Source organism: Geotrypetes seraphini, chromosome 19 (genome assembly GCF_902459505.1).
Source record: "Geotrypetes seraphini chromosome 19, aGeoSer1.1, whole genome shotgun sequence".
NCBI lineage: Eukaryota > Metazoa > Chordata > Amphibia > Gymnophiona > Dermophiidae > Geotrypetes > Geotrypetes seraphini.
The window spans coordinates 11,109,870-11,122,510 of record NC_047102.1 but is presented as its reverse complement, the minus strand read 5'-3'; the positions used below and the strand labels follow the sequence as shown (position 1 = coordinate 11,122,510).

At 43.4% G+C, this 12,641-nt stretch overlaps 1 protein-coding gene across 2 annotated transcripts in view; it reads right to left on the bottom strand.

The window, feature by feature from the left end:
* Nucleotides 1–12,641, bottom strand: part of TSPAN18 (tetraspanin 18) — a 106,644-nt gene that overhangs the window by 71,686 nt on the left and 22,317 nt on the right. Inside the window, exon 2 of one of the 2 annotated variants that reach the window (XM_033928517.1) lies at nucleotides 2,449–2,548. The exons of the other annotated variant lie outside the window; for it this stretch is intronic. The gene's annotated coding sequence lies outside the window, so the exon portion shown is untranslated. The remainder of the gene's footprint in view (nucleotides 1–2,448; nucleotides 2,549–12,641) is intronic. 2 annotated transcript variants of the gene reach the window in all.

The following is a 12,641-nucleotide window of genomic DNA, read 5'->3' as shown; positions in this document are numbered from 1 at the left end:
AGATAGTGAGCCCACCAGGACAGACAGGGAAAAATGCTAGAGTGCCTGAAAAAAATTCATGCAAACTTTTTCTGAGCTCCCCTGGGAGAACGGTATTAAACCAGAAAAAAATGAAAGAGAAAATCGATCAATCAATCTGAAATCAGACAAAGATGAGACTCACTACTGTACACCACACAACAGAAAATCACAAAAGCCAAACCTACAGCCCAGTAAAGATATTACTGTGTGCTTTATCAGATAAAGATGATATATAAGGCCTCCAAATTTGAAGGAAATACTTTTTCCTCTTTGGGGTAGCTCTAGCCATCCTACGCTCTAGTAGACGAACAGAGACAATTTAAAAAGTCTGCTGTGTCAGGTCCCCAAATCCCTGGTAGTCAAGTGGATTCCCTAGTCTCTACTCTCTGAAGCCTAGAAAAGACCCCTAATGTTTTATCTTCTAGTCTCTGACCCCAGAAAGGATCCCCCCACCATGCCCTCATCCCCCCCACACCTTGATCCCAGAAGAGACCCATCCCCAGAGATGCCCCAACTCTCCCTCCCCCAACCCTAATCAAAAAATCCTTGGAAGTCTAACGTACCCCCCTCCCCCAACTACGGATGAACCACCGAACCCCATTCTTGACACCTCCCAAAAAAATCCTAGTATTCCAATGAACTCTGACCCTCCCCAGATCCCCCACAAAGTCTCCCCATGCACCTTTGACAAGAGGCAGGAGTGATGCGCACTTATTCCTGCCTCTACGCGAATCACTTCCAGAATGGTGGAGCCTGACCCCAAGCAGAGCATCCTGGGACACACCATGAGCGGATCAGTATGTCAAATAAGGGAAGGCGCTACGAAATAAGGGAACATTCTTTTGCTTGGCATCAGCCCCACCGTGCCAGCAATTTTCCAAAAAGACGCCCGCGAATGGTTCTATGAATGAAACCGAGTGACTGGACCTACATTTTTGCTTTGAGGGCAAGTGCTCTTCGCCAGTTCCATCCACCTTGTGTGATTTCCTATCTGTGTAATATATTGAATGACACGGTGACAAAATTCATCACCGTCCCCGTCCCCATGGATAACTGCAGGAAACCATCTTGATGTCATTACTCAAGGAGAGAGGAAAGAATCAAGAGTATGAATGGGCTCAACCACAGACCCTTAAGCCTTGCATTGAAGAATGTTGGTGTAGAAGGACTGAGGTTGAGATACACATGTAAGAATGACACAGGATTGTTTCCCGCGGTTATCCGCGGGGACGGGAACGGTGATGAATTATGTCAGTGTGTCATTATCTAGTAATAACTAAGTCAGCCCATTACTAGAACAGGTTTGGGTAACCAAATGGCTCCAGGACACCAGATAGAAGCCTCAACACCTCCCCTCCTCCCGGTACTTAACTTTGAGGATCTGAACCTATCCGGTAACCCCTCTGGAACAGTTAAGTACAGTTTTGGCTCCAGTCTTCAATCGATGCTTCTGACGTGACAAGCTCCCAAAGCATCAAACAGGAAAAATTAAATTTCAAAGCTGTTACATTTCATGCCAAAGTGGCCTTTCCCACAGTCAGCACAGCAGTTTCTCCCTAGCTTCTTTTTTGGGGGGGATTATTTGGTTTTACTGAGACCCCCCTCTGTAGGATGGCCACAGGAACAGGATGAGCTCTCAAACATGGAACACGATTTTGCAGGAGTCGCATCTCCGTTTCTATCCATAACGGAGTAAAGCTGGGACTGGATCCATCACTCTCTTTTGACACGGAGGGCCATGATTATACCTCATCGCTGATAGTTACAAAACATGTCATTTGCGCTCTTGTACTGTAACAACTGCTTGTGCCCCGGCACTTCCTTCCCGCCCCCCCCCCCCCTCCCCATCAAATTACTGTATTGTCTTCCAGCTTCCTGGCCAGAATTTTATTAGTCCAAAGGACTGTTTCCAATAAACAGAAATCTTGGAGCGCAGTGAGCAGAGATGCAGGGATGGGAGGAGGAAGGGTCAGTTCAGGCTTTCATCAAATTCATTACAAAAACAATTGTAAACCGGGGAGAAACCAAATATCCTACAATCTCCCGTGTACAATGGCCCGAGATATTTAATAATGGGAGCGATGATAAATGTGAAGGCTGGTCATAGAAGGTCCCTGGGGGACAGCCAACCTCCCGGTCCTCTGCAGTAATAAACTCACTTCTTGCTCGTGAAGGAGCGATGTTGGCTTTCTTAGGTTTGTGTCAAGTCCTCTCTCTTTGGAAAAGATCCTTCATCTTAAAATGCTCTTTACTAGAAGTACTCTGTGTGCCTCGATCCATCCTTCGAAACACAGCAAATTTCTGCAACTTTGATTCTTTTTCTTAAGATTCCTCTTTAATCCAATTGAACATGTGTCGGCTTTAATGGTATTTACAGTAAAGCAGAATGGGGGGGGGGGCACTGGGCTTATATAGCTTTGTACTTACTTTTGTCTTCAACCAGCCTCGCTCATGTTTTCTGCATGACTTTTGATTTACGAGCAGTCTGCTCTCGATTAACAGAGAAACGGCATGGTCAGAAACAGGCCTTGCAAAAAAAAAAAAAAAAGCTGAAATATTAAACCTTCCATGACAGAAGATTTCAGTGGGGTGCCACTTTCCATGAAGTTGCTCATTATTTTAACTGCAATAACCATTATCCAACAACAAAAGCAGGGCTCGAGGTACTGAGCAACTAGTAGTCAACTCCCCTTCCCCCCAAGGGGGACCAAGTGTGACAACACATCTCCCGCTCCCTCCATGTACTAAAAGAAAGGAGGGGGAATTCAAATTTTCAGTGGTGTCTTTTTTTTTTTTTTTTTTTTAATACAACTGCTTCTTGAACAATTATCAAGAGTAAGTTAAGAGTAAGAGTTGTCCAGTTGAATAACTTGAGTCCATCGATAACATTAAACAATAACTGTCCGCTCACTCAGCATTGGGATTAATTTGCCACTCACGAACAGGATAAAGAAGATGGTGAAGTGAGATTAACTGGAACCTTCCACAAATGCAAATCACCCCACTTCAGAGTGTCAAATATAAGAAAGGAGGGTAAAGGATCTCAGAAACTCGCTTGATGAAACATATGAATTTGTACTATCAAGACTAAATGGGTTAGAATCTTTAATCGTTGACCCTTATCTCCACCTCCTCCTTAATATTTTGCTTTAATTCTACTGTTACTCCTTTCTTATATTTGACACTCTGAAGTGGGGTGATTTGCACTAGTTTGCCACTCACTTTGTAACTAAGATGTCTAATGTAATGTACAGTAATGGCTATTTTCTTGTTCAGCATTGCTTACGGTGACTGATTGAGGAAGGCTGAGGGCCTTGTTCAAAATGGACCCCCAATACAGGCACATGCTGAAACAAGGCCACGAAAGGTCAATGAATAAAGCTTAAATCCTTGCAGCCATTGTGATACAGTTACCCATCTTCTTGGTCATCTCTGCCCTAACTACTAGGCCACTCCTTCACTTCAAGCAGTCTGGTAGCAAGGAGCTGGTATGATTTGTTTGCAGTATTTATGGGAAACTCATAACATTCCCCCTCCATTAATCTCTGATAAATTCAAGTTTCAAGTTTATTTAAAATTTGATTACAACGCTTATGAAAAGAATTTCTAAGCGAAGTACATAGAAATGGGGAGTACCAAACAATTAAAGATAAAGCAGATTTAACGAATAATGGACAATTTACAAACAGATACATGACGGGGGAAAAAAAAAGGGTAGAACTCCAATGTTTATAGGAGAGATAACAATAATGGAAAAAGTAAAGGGTTTGGGGACACAAGAAGGTCAAAATCTTTTAGAGGAGGTAGTGTAGGGCCAAGGACTGGATTAATGTTCTTAAATGTCAAGCGCGTCCTTAAATAAAAAAGTTTTCAAGGTCTAAAGAGGTTTCTTCTCTAAGGTTTGCTTGAAGCGAGTTCCTTAATTGGGGAGCAGCAATCAAGAAGATTCCGTTACGTCTAATGTTAATGATTTTTAACGAGGGCACTGAAAGTAAATTGTGCTTGCTTAGAAAGGCTCTTGGAGGGCATTGGGGAATTCATAGTCTGTCTAAGAAAGTAGGGCAGCCGGTTTTGTTGAATTTTGAATGATCATATGGCAATTTTATCGGAAATGCAGTGGGGAATAGGCAACCAGTGAGCATTTTTCAGAAGCGGTGATCGTAATTTTTTTGAGTTTGTTATAATTCCAGGTAGTATTTTCTTATATTGTTCCTTTGGGCTTCCTGTTGTTTACTATAAATGAAGGAAACTTTTCAAAAAAAGAAAGAAACAACGCCTTGGCCAGCTTTCAAAATGTCCAGTAATACATTTGACGTCTGAGCTCCTGAGGAAGCGCATTCCACAAATGTGAGCTTCTTTATAGTCATTTCCCAATTGTACAGTACCTTCATGGAGGGAGGGGGGGAACCGCTCTAAGAGGGCAGTTTCCTGATTAAAGAGTTCTATCAGAAATGAATCGGAGCAACAATGATGACAGATAGGAAAAAAAATACCCAAAGAAAGACATTTATTAGGTTCAGAGCTGCGGAGAAGCTTTCATGCCATAGTGCAGGACACTAAAAGACACCTGCTGTAAAAAATTTTTAAATGGCCCGTCAGTTCCACCCATTTCCGCCTTGTTCCACCCCTACCCCGCCCCAATCCCACTCTAGCCCCGTCTCCCGCTGCCTGTTCTAGCGGATGCCCTCTTGCCCGACACAATTTTGAGGAAGCTTTTCAAAACCCGGAAAAAGTGCTGGGTTTTGAAAAGCCGTCCGGACGGCCGGACATGTCCGGGTAACCCCAGTCCAATCTAAGGATTGGGCAGGCGCGTGCAAATTTTGCCTCGTGTGAGCAACAAGTTCTTAAAACCCAACCATTTTCCAGATTTGCAAGTGTTTTCGTGAGCGACTGTGCAAAATCTCTGAGCAGCGCTCCTAGAACACATGAGCGATTGCTCGTGTGCTCAGTTTAGAGGGGACATAGGTGGAGCCGTGGGTAGGGTTAACGGATGTCCGGATTTCCACGGATATTTCCTCCTTTGGAAGCCATGTCCAGGGATCTCCGGACGACTTTTCAGAACCCGGCACTTTGTCCAGGTTTTCGAAAGCCTCCTCAAATTGCATGAGGCAGGGAGGAAGTCCGCGCATGAGCGGACTTCCTCCCTTTCCAAGAGCAGGCAGTGGGAGGTGGGGAAAGGGCGGGACTGGGGGGGCGGGATTAAGGCATTACAGGGCGGGGTTGGGCGGGCCTGGGGGCGGGTCTAGGAGGGTCTGGATTTTCCAATTGGAACATCTGGGAACCCTACTCATGGGAACACTTCCTTCTCATAGTGGGGGGGGGGTTGCAGCCATGGGCACTCCTTCCTCTCATAGAGTGGGGTCTCAGCTACGGGCGCGCCTTGTCTTGCTGAGGTAGCTCAGATGTGGATTGCTGGGGGATACACCTTCATTTCACTTATACTAGACTATTCACTCATTTAGTATTTCTGCTTTTCTTTGCTAGAAGTAAAATTAAATGAAACGTCTCGTTTTTAATATTCTTTTTTTCCTTCTTTTCCCTTTCCACAGCTCTCGTATTAAAAATGATAACGCAGCATGGCTAGGCATTTCCTGGTTCTCTGTGACAGATTGCTTAATTCTTTTCCTGCTCCTGAACCTTTCAAAAGTGAAAATATATATATACAACTATATAATCCAAGGCTTGCTTATCTTCTGGTAAAAGATTGCCATGGAAACTGCATCCCCTGTGTACCGCACTGTCACAACATCTCAGCTGGGTGCAGAGGCTTAAAGCCCCAATCTTCTGTCCATAGGAGCTGTAAAGCCTCTATGGACGGGCAGCTGTCGGAGAAGAGTATCAACTCTGCCGCCACTCAAGCACTTCTCGATGCTGCCACGGGTCCTGCAGAGAAGCCACCAGTGGACTTGACATCTTCCCCTGGGAGGCCAGTAATCCTTCCAGTGACTGCCAGGAAATGGGAATTTTTGGGCTTTTAGAGCTCTTAAGGGGCATCCTGGATGTAACCAATGCATGAAATGATCCCTCATGTAATGCAAGTGCATTAAAAAGGGAAAGCCAAGACTTAAAATATATCTGAAGCCAGGAGGCAGGTACAGCTCACAGAGTCCCACCACAACACTTTCACTAGGCTGTTTTTCTCTCCACTCAAGGCTTGGCTTAGCACTAGAGAATGACAAGGGGACAGACTTTTCCCCCCCATCCCCACAGGACGTCTGGTAACCCCAATCGCAGGTCACCTTTTCTGTCTTAATTGCAGACGCATGACGTCACCCGTAGATTCGTTTTAGGCGGCGTGCTCTTCCGCTCGGGCACCCCACCCTCCAGCCGACCTCTTTGTTCATGTCCCGTCGGGGGTCAGGTTCCTGAAGAAGGGCTCCTCCCGAAACCAGCGTGGTTGAACCTCTTCTCCTGGCGCGTTTGTTTGCGTTTTTCAGTCTGTGAGATAGCTTCAGATAAGTATCGTGGTTTTTTTTATATTTTTTGTCATTTTTTGTATGGTTTTTTTGACTTTGTTGTGCGATTCGGGGGATCCGGCTGGCAGGGTTTGTGTGGGGGTCGCTCGGGTTGTTTGTGTTGAGTTTGATTTACTCACTTTGATTGGTTGATTTGTTTGATTTCGGCACACTTAGGGTGCTCAATGATGGTGTGTGGGTGGAGGCTTACCGCCTTGACCCAGAAGTGAAGTGTCGGAGCTGCGCTCCTATCACTGAGGGTTCACACTGAGAGCACCCTATAATATAATGTATTATATATAATAATATATTATATATCATATTTATTTCATTCTGGTTTGTAAGTTGTGAGCCAATTTTGGCGTCCTGAGCGTCCCTCACACAAACCTTGATGTGACTAGGTTGCCTTTTTGTTTTTTCTATCTTAACTGCAGATCAGGCAGATAAAGTTGCTGCCTTCCCCCAAATGCCAGGAAGGCCCCAAACCTTTCAGCAGAGGTTTTGTGTCCGATATATGTTCAAACTTTGACACTGAAGAGTATTAAACCTTGTCCTAAAGTAACCCACTGGGCAGGTCACTTAGTACTCCATTGTCCGGGGTAAAAAATTTAGATTGTGAGCCCGTTAGGGACAGAGATAGTACCTGCATATAATAATAATAATAATAATCAGTTTATATACCACAAGGCCGTAAAGTTCTATGCGGTTTACAATAGTTAAAAAAAATACAATAAAAAGTTGAATAGAACTAAAAAAGTTAGAAGCCAATAGCTAAAAACACTAAAATGATCTAAATCTAATCTAATCTAATCCTTAGGTTTGTATACCGCATCATCTCCACGTTCGTAGAGCTCGACGCGGTTTACAGTAGGAGAAATAGGAAGGAACTACAACAGAGGGTTAGAGGTAGAAGTGCTATCTCCTCCTCTCCCTATTGGCTAAGGCTCTTAACATTTGCATCTCCTCTTCCTATAGGCTAAGGCTCTTTCCACCTGCATTGTGATGTCATAGAGCTTTATGGTTATAGAAACATGATGGCAGATAAAGGCCAAATGGCCCATCCAGACATCCACTATCTCCTCCTCTCCCTATTGGCTAAGGCTCTTAACATTTGCATCTCCTCTTCCTATAGGCTAAGGCTCTTAACATTTGCATCTCCTCTTCCTATAGGCTAAGGCTCTTTCCACCTGCATTGTGATGTCATAGAGCTTTATGGTTATAGAAACATGATGGCAAATAAAGGACAAATGGCCCATCCAGTCTGCCCATCCGCTATCTAATCTAATCTAATCTAATCCTTAGGTTTGTATACCGCATCATCTCCACGTTCGTAGAGCTCGACGCGGTTTACAGTAGGAGAAATAGGAAGGAACTACAACAGAGGGTTCGAGGTAGAAGTGGGAAGAAAATTTTGCATAATAAAATTTTTACGAATTAGAAGCCAAAATACTTCAAAAACGGGTACGTTTTTAGATGTCTCTCCTAAATTCCCCATAAGTGTCAGCAAGCAAAAGCAATTGTTCTGAATCCTGACCCCCCCACAACGCTGCTCGATATGAAAAAAAGAGTTACATCCTCTAACAGGCGGAAAAACAAAATTCAGATGTGAGTTCCTCTTATGTCTGTTGCAAAAGAGAAAAGCTCAATTCTATATTTGGGAGCCACCAAACTTAAACTTCACCCGTGCCTCCGTTGGCAGCCAATGCAGTACTCGACAGGAGGGTGTTCCGCGATCGTATTTCTTCAACCTAATGTGCACAGGGTTGCATATGCCTGGTAGCCCTATAGAAATGGCAGTAATAACTTTAACACACTTCAGTTGACAGGCTCCAAATTTTTTTCTAACTGATACGATATGAAAAAGAACGATTTGTTTCCATCCATGCTGGAGACTAGCTTTGCACTGATCCGAAAGGAGCAGACGGGCCTAACTAATGGCAGATCCCATCAACGGATCTCATGCTAGCATAGAGATGGCGTGATCTTGGCTGGAATCCGGGCAGTTCACTTCTCTAAATTACTAGATTAGTTAACAATGACCAAGCTGGCTTTGTGCCCCACTGTCAAACATCAGGCAAACACTTTAGAAACACTGCAGACAAACTGGCTTGCTAAATCTAAAAATATTCCAGCTAAGCTTTTAAGACTCGCTGAGAAAGCTTTCGGTTTGGTCAGAGGGGATTACGGAACTTGATAATGGTTTCTGAATAAACAAGACATACTTGCAACTCTGAGTTGGTTGGCCAAGCATTTTTCTAATGAGCTTAGTTTCAAGTTTTCAAGTTTTATTAATTTTGATATACCAACTATCAAATTAATATCTAGCTGGTTTACAATAAGATTACAGTATAGAAAAAAAAAATAATAATAAAAGTATATATATAATTCATTTAATAGTATTGTGTGAACATAAATAACATTACAAGACAAACTGGAAAGTGAGGGTGGAAGGGAGGGAAGGTTAAAAGTTACATATTGGAGATAGAAAAGGATGACAGTGGGGTTAGGATAGAACATGGAGGGGGGGTCATAATATCAGAGCTATTTATTGTTTGCAAAAGAGGGAATAAGTGAGACTCTATATGATATCAAATGCATCGCGGAAGAGGAAGGTTTTAAGTCCTGTCTTAAATTTGTCAATTCGTGGCTCGTTGCGGAGATACTGTGGTATGGAGTTCCAGAGGGTTGGGGCAGTTACTGCAAAATTTACTTTTCGTGTATTGTAAAATTCTTTTATGGATGGGATGAAAAATAGGTTTTGATCAGTTGATCTTAATGTACGTGGGGAACTATGAGGAATGAGGAGTTTATCTAGAAATAAGGGAAGATGAGAGAGTTTAATTTTAAAGGTTAGGATGATGATTTTATAGGTGATACGGTGAGTGATGGGAAGCCAATGTTCATTTTTGAAAAGGGGAGTTACATGATCATATTTGCCTAATTTATAGATAAGTTTTATTGCCGTGTTTTGTATTAGTTGTAGACGTCGGATTTCTTTTTGGGGTAGACCGTTGAGGAGTGAATTGCAGTAATCTAAATGGGAGATTACTAAAGAATGAATCAGGATAGTGATTGAGCTGGTCTCTAGGATAGAAGTTAAAGATCGGATGATACGTAATTTAAAGAAACAGATTTTGATAACTGAGCTGATGTGATCATGGAAGGTAAGATCTCTGTCAATAATGACGCCTAAAAGTTTTATTCTGGTATCTATTTGAATTAGGGCAAGGCTGGTGGTTGGGGGCCAGCAAAGAAGGCAATCGCCTGGGGTCCCCATGTCACAAGGGGCCCCCCAAGTCTACCTAAGCTAGTAAGACCGGACCCTGGAAGAAGGTCGCTGTTAGGACCGAAACACAGCCCGTGTCGGGTCTGTGCCACCATTATACTGTGGAACGTGTGTCATTGTACATTTTATTGTGTTATCGCTGCACCATTTTTGAAATAAACGGCACAGCAAGGCATCGGTTGCCCTTTCTTTTCCCATTTTTGCTTTGCGTTTCGTTCTTGTGGAACTATTTTGGTGGACTCTTTTTCGGTGCTTCCCTTTCAACGCTTTAGAAGTGATAAACAGTCGCAGCAGTCGTGGCAGACGAACGTCTCAATCCATCCTCCTTTTCCGGAAGCCACACCGTCACCCTAGATCAGTGTCTCGCAAAGCTTTTGTCAAGTCGCCGCACACTAAACGTCGTGGCCGCGGCTCGGGGCGTCCGGATGCGCGCGGACGTCGATGCGATGATTTCACATGCGTCCGCGCACGCGCGAAGGCCCAGAGACGGACCCCCAGCCGCTAGTGGAGAAGGAGTTGCCGGCAAGGAAAAGGAGCAGAGAGGAGAGGCTCTGGTGCCAGCTGATTGCCCACAGGATGTGCCTCTCGCCACGAGAGGCCTGTCCTGCCATACACCACCCTAGATTAATGCATGTTAAAAAAAAAACAAAAAACAAACTTTTATTAAAATAAATATGAGAAAGAATTTGCCCTAGGAGCAGCTCTAGACAGAAGCTTTCTCAGCAATCTTGTCTCTAGGAAAATTCTCCGACTTTGGGATCGCTCTCCTGCTTTTCCTGCAGGTGTATCACGAACCAGCTCCTCCATTAAACGCTGTTATCACAAATCAGCCCAGAGAAAACATAGCCCCCTCCATCTGCTTTAATGAGGCCTCTTTGGGCTGAGAGGGTGAAGAAATCTTATGGGGATTTTACCCCATTTTTCTAAACAAAGCTCACTTGGACAGCATTTCCCATTGTCTGGAATCCAGGTAAAAAAAAAAAAAAAAAGCAACTGTGACCTGCCCATTAATTGACAGTGAAAAAACCCCTTGCATTAAATGAGGGTGGTTCACCCAACACAGGCAGAAAAGAGCAGTTCTCACTCTACTCTCACGGGAAAAGGTGCAAAAGGACATATGAAGATCTAGAAATGCAACATTGGCTTGTACGGTCTGTGTCTGTATATGGCCGTTTGGTGGAGGATGGGCAGGGGAGGGCTTCAATGGCTAGGAGGGTGTAGATGGGCTGGAGTAAGTCTTAACAGAGATTTCGGCAGTTGGAACCCAAGCAAAGTACCGGGTAAAGCTTTGGATTCTCGCCCAGAAATAGCTAAGAAGAAAAAAAAAAAATAAATTTTAATTGAATCAGGTTGGGCAGACTGGATGGACCATTCGGGTCTTTATCTGCCGTCATCTACTATGTTACTATGTCTAGATTCCCTCAATTTGTTCCCTGCCTCCGTGTTATGCAAGTTGAAGTCCACGTTGATTCTAATGGATCGTGCCAGCGAAAGAGTTAACTCTTTAAAAACGCTGAAGTTTCAGTCGGCGATGGAAACTTGCAAACAGCTGTGTACAGAAAAACCAAGGGAGAAATGCAACTGTCGTCACAGCTCCAGTTTCCATTCTTGGCACACAAAGAAAGTCCATTATACTCAGCTGAGCTGCACAATGCCGCCATATTTCTTCTGACCCAAGGGGCACAGATAAATCCCAAAGTTCTAAGTGAATCCTTCAAACAAAAGCGCTATCACCACAAAATCAACTCCTCGAAAATTGTGCTCTCCCTGACAATGCCGAGGAAAACCTGCTACAGCAGAAGAAAATGGAACACGCTAGGAACTTAGAATGCTAAAAAAAAAAATAATCATAAAACATTTGTAAACACTTCTACTGAAGTTGCCTAGAGAACGGATCAAGTACTTTTGTTATCCACTTGGAACTATTCATGGTCTATTTTTGCCTATAGTCCCTCCAACATGGAATTCTCTTCGGTCTTTTGTTTCAAGGAAGTTTCAGAAGTACAAATTTTCATTTCGTTCAGTGAAAGGGATAACAAAAAAAACAAACTTGGTAATATCTCTCGCTCCTTTTCGTGTAGGTTTACAATGATTTGGAATAAAATTCCTAGTTATATTAGAACTCTTTTTCCCTCTCCAGATTTTTTCGTAAATCGATGAAAACAATGCCATTTCAACAGTTTGGGGGAAATGATACAAAGGAATGTTAATTGGCTTTTTGTTTAGTAATTCACCTTCGTTAAATTGATTTCCCTGTTTATTGAAGCCTTATGTAGACCGAGTCGAGCCCCTCCTTCAGGAAATGATACGGTATATAAATCTAAAGCTTAGATTAGATTAGTAATAGCGGGATATAAGATCGACAACTGTAATTGTAACTGAAGAGTGAACTACTGCGGAGATGATGTACGTGGTGCAGGCTTTTATTCAGTAAATCAGACACAATGGTGATGGTGTCCGTCCGTCAACAATCCACATCAGCTTTTAAAAAAGGGTAGGGACCCAACACGGTCCGTGTTTCGATAAGAATATCTTCCTCAGGGGTCCGGAGGAGTTATGCATGAACATGAAAGCCAAAAGTGGACTCAAACTAAGGATGCTGCCTGACTGAGATGAAAGCGATTGATTATCACGAAAAGCCGTCCAGTGCAAAGCTATTGTGTTGGGTTCCATCACTTTTGACTGCGGACCTGCTGGGTTTTCCTTCGGTTGCTGACCAGAGCCTGCTTTGCCGTCGGTGATGATTCTTGATTCTGTGGTACACTTGCCATCGGAATTTTGGTACCTAGGGATAATTTAAGAGAAAATGGGATATTCACGTGGGATCTATAGGGGAGTAAAAGTCAGGGAGTGGGTCATTGGTATGGGCAGACTCGATG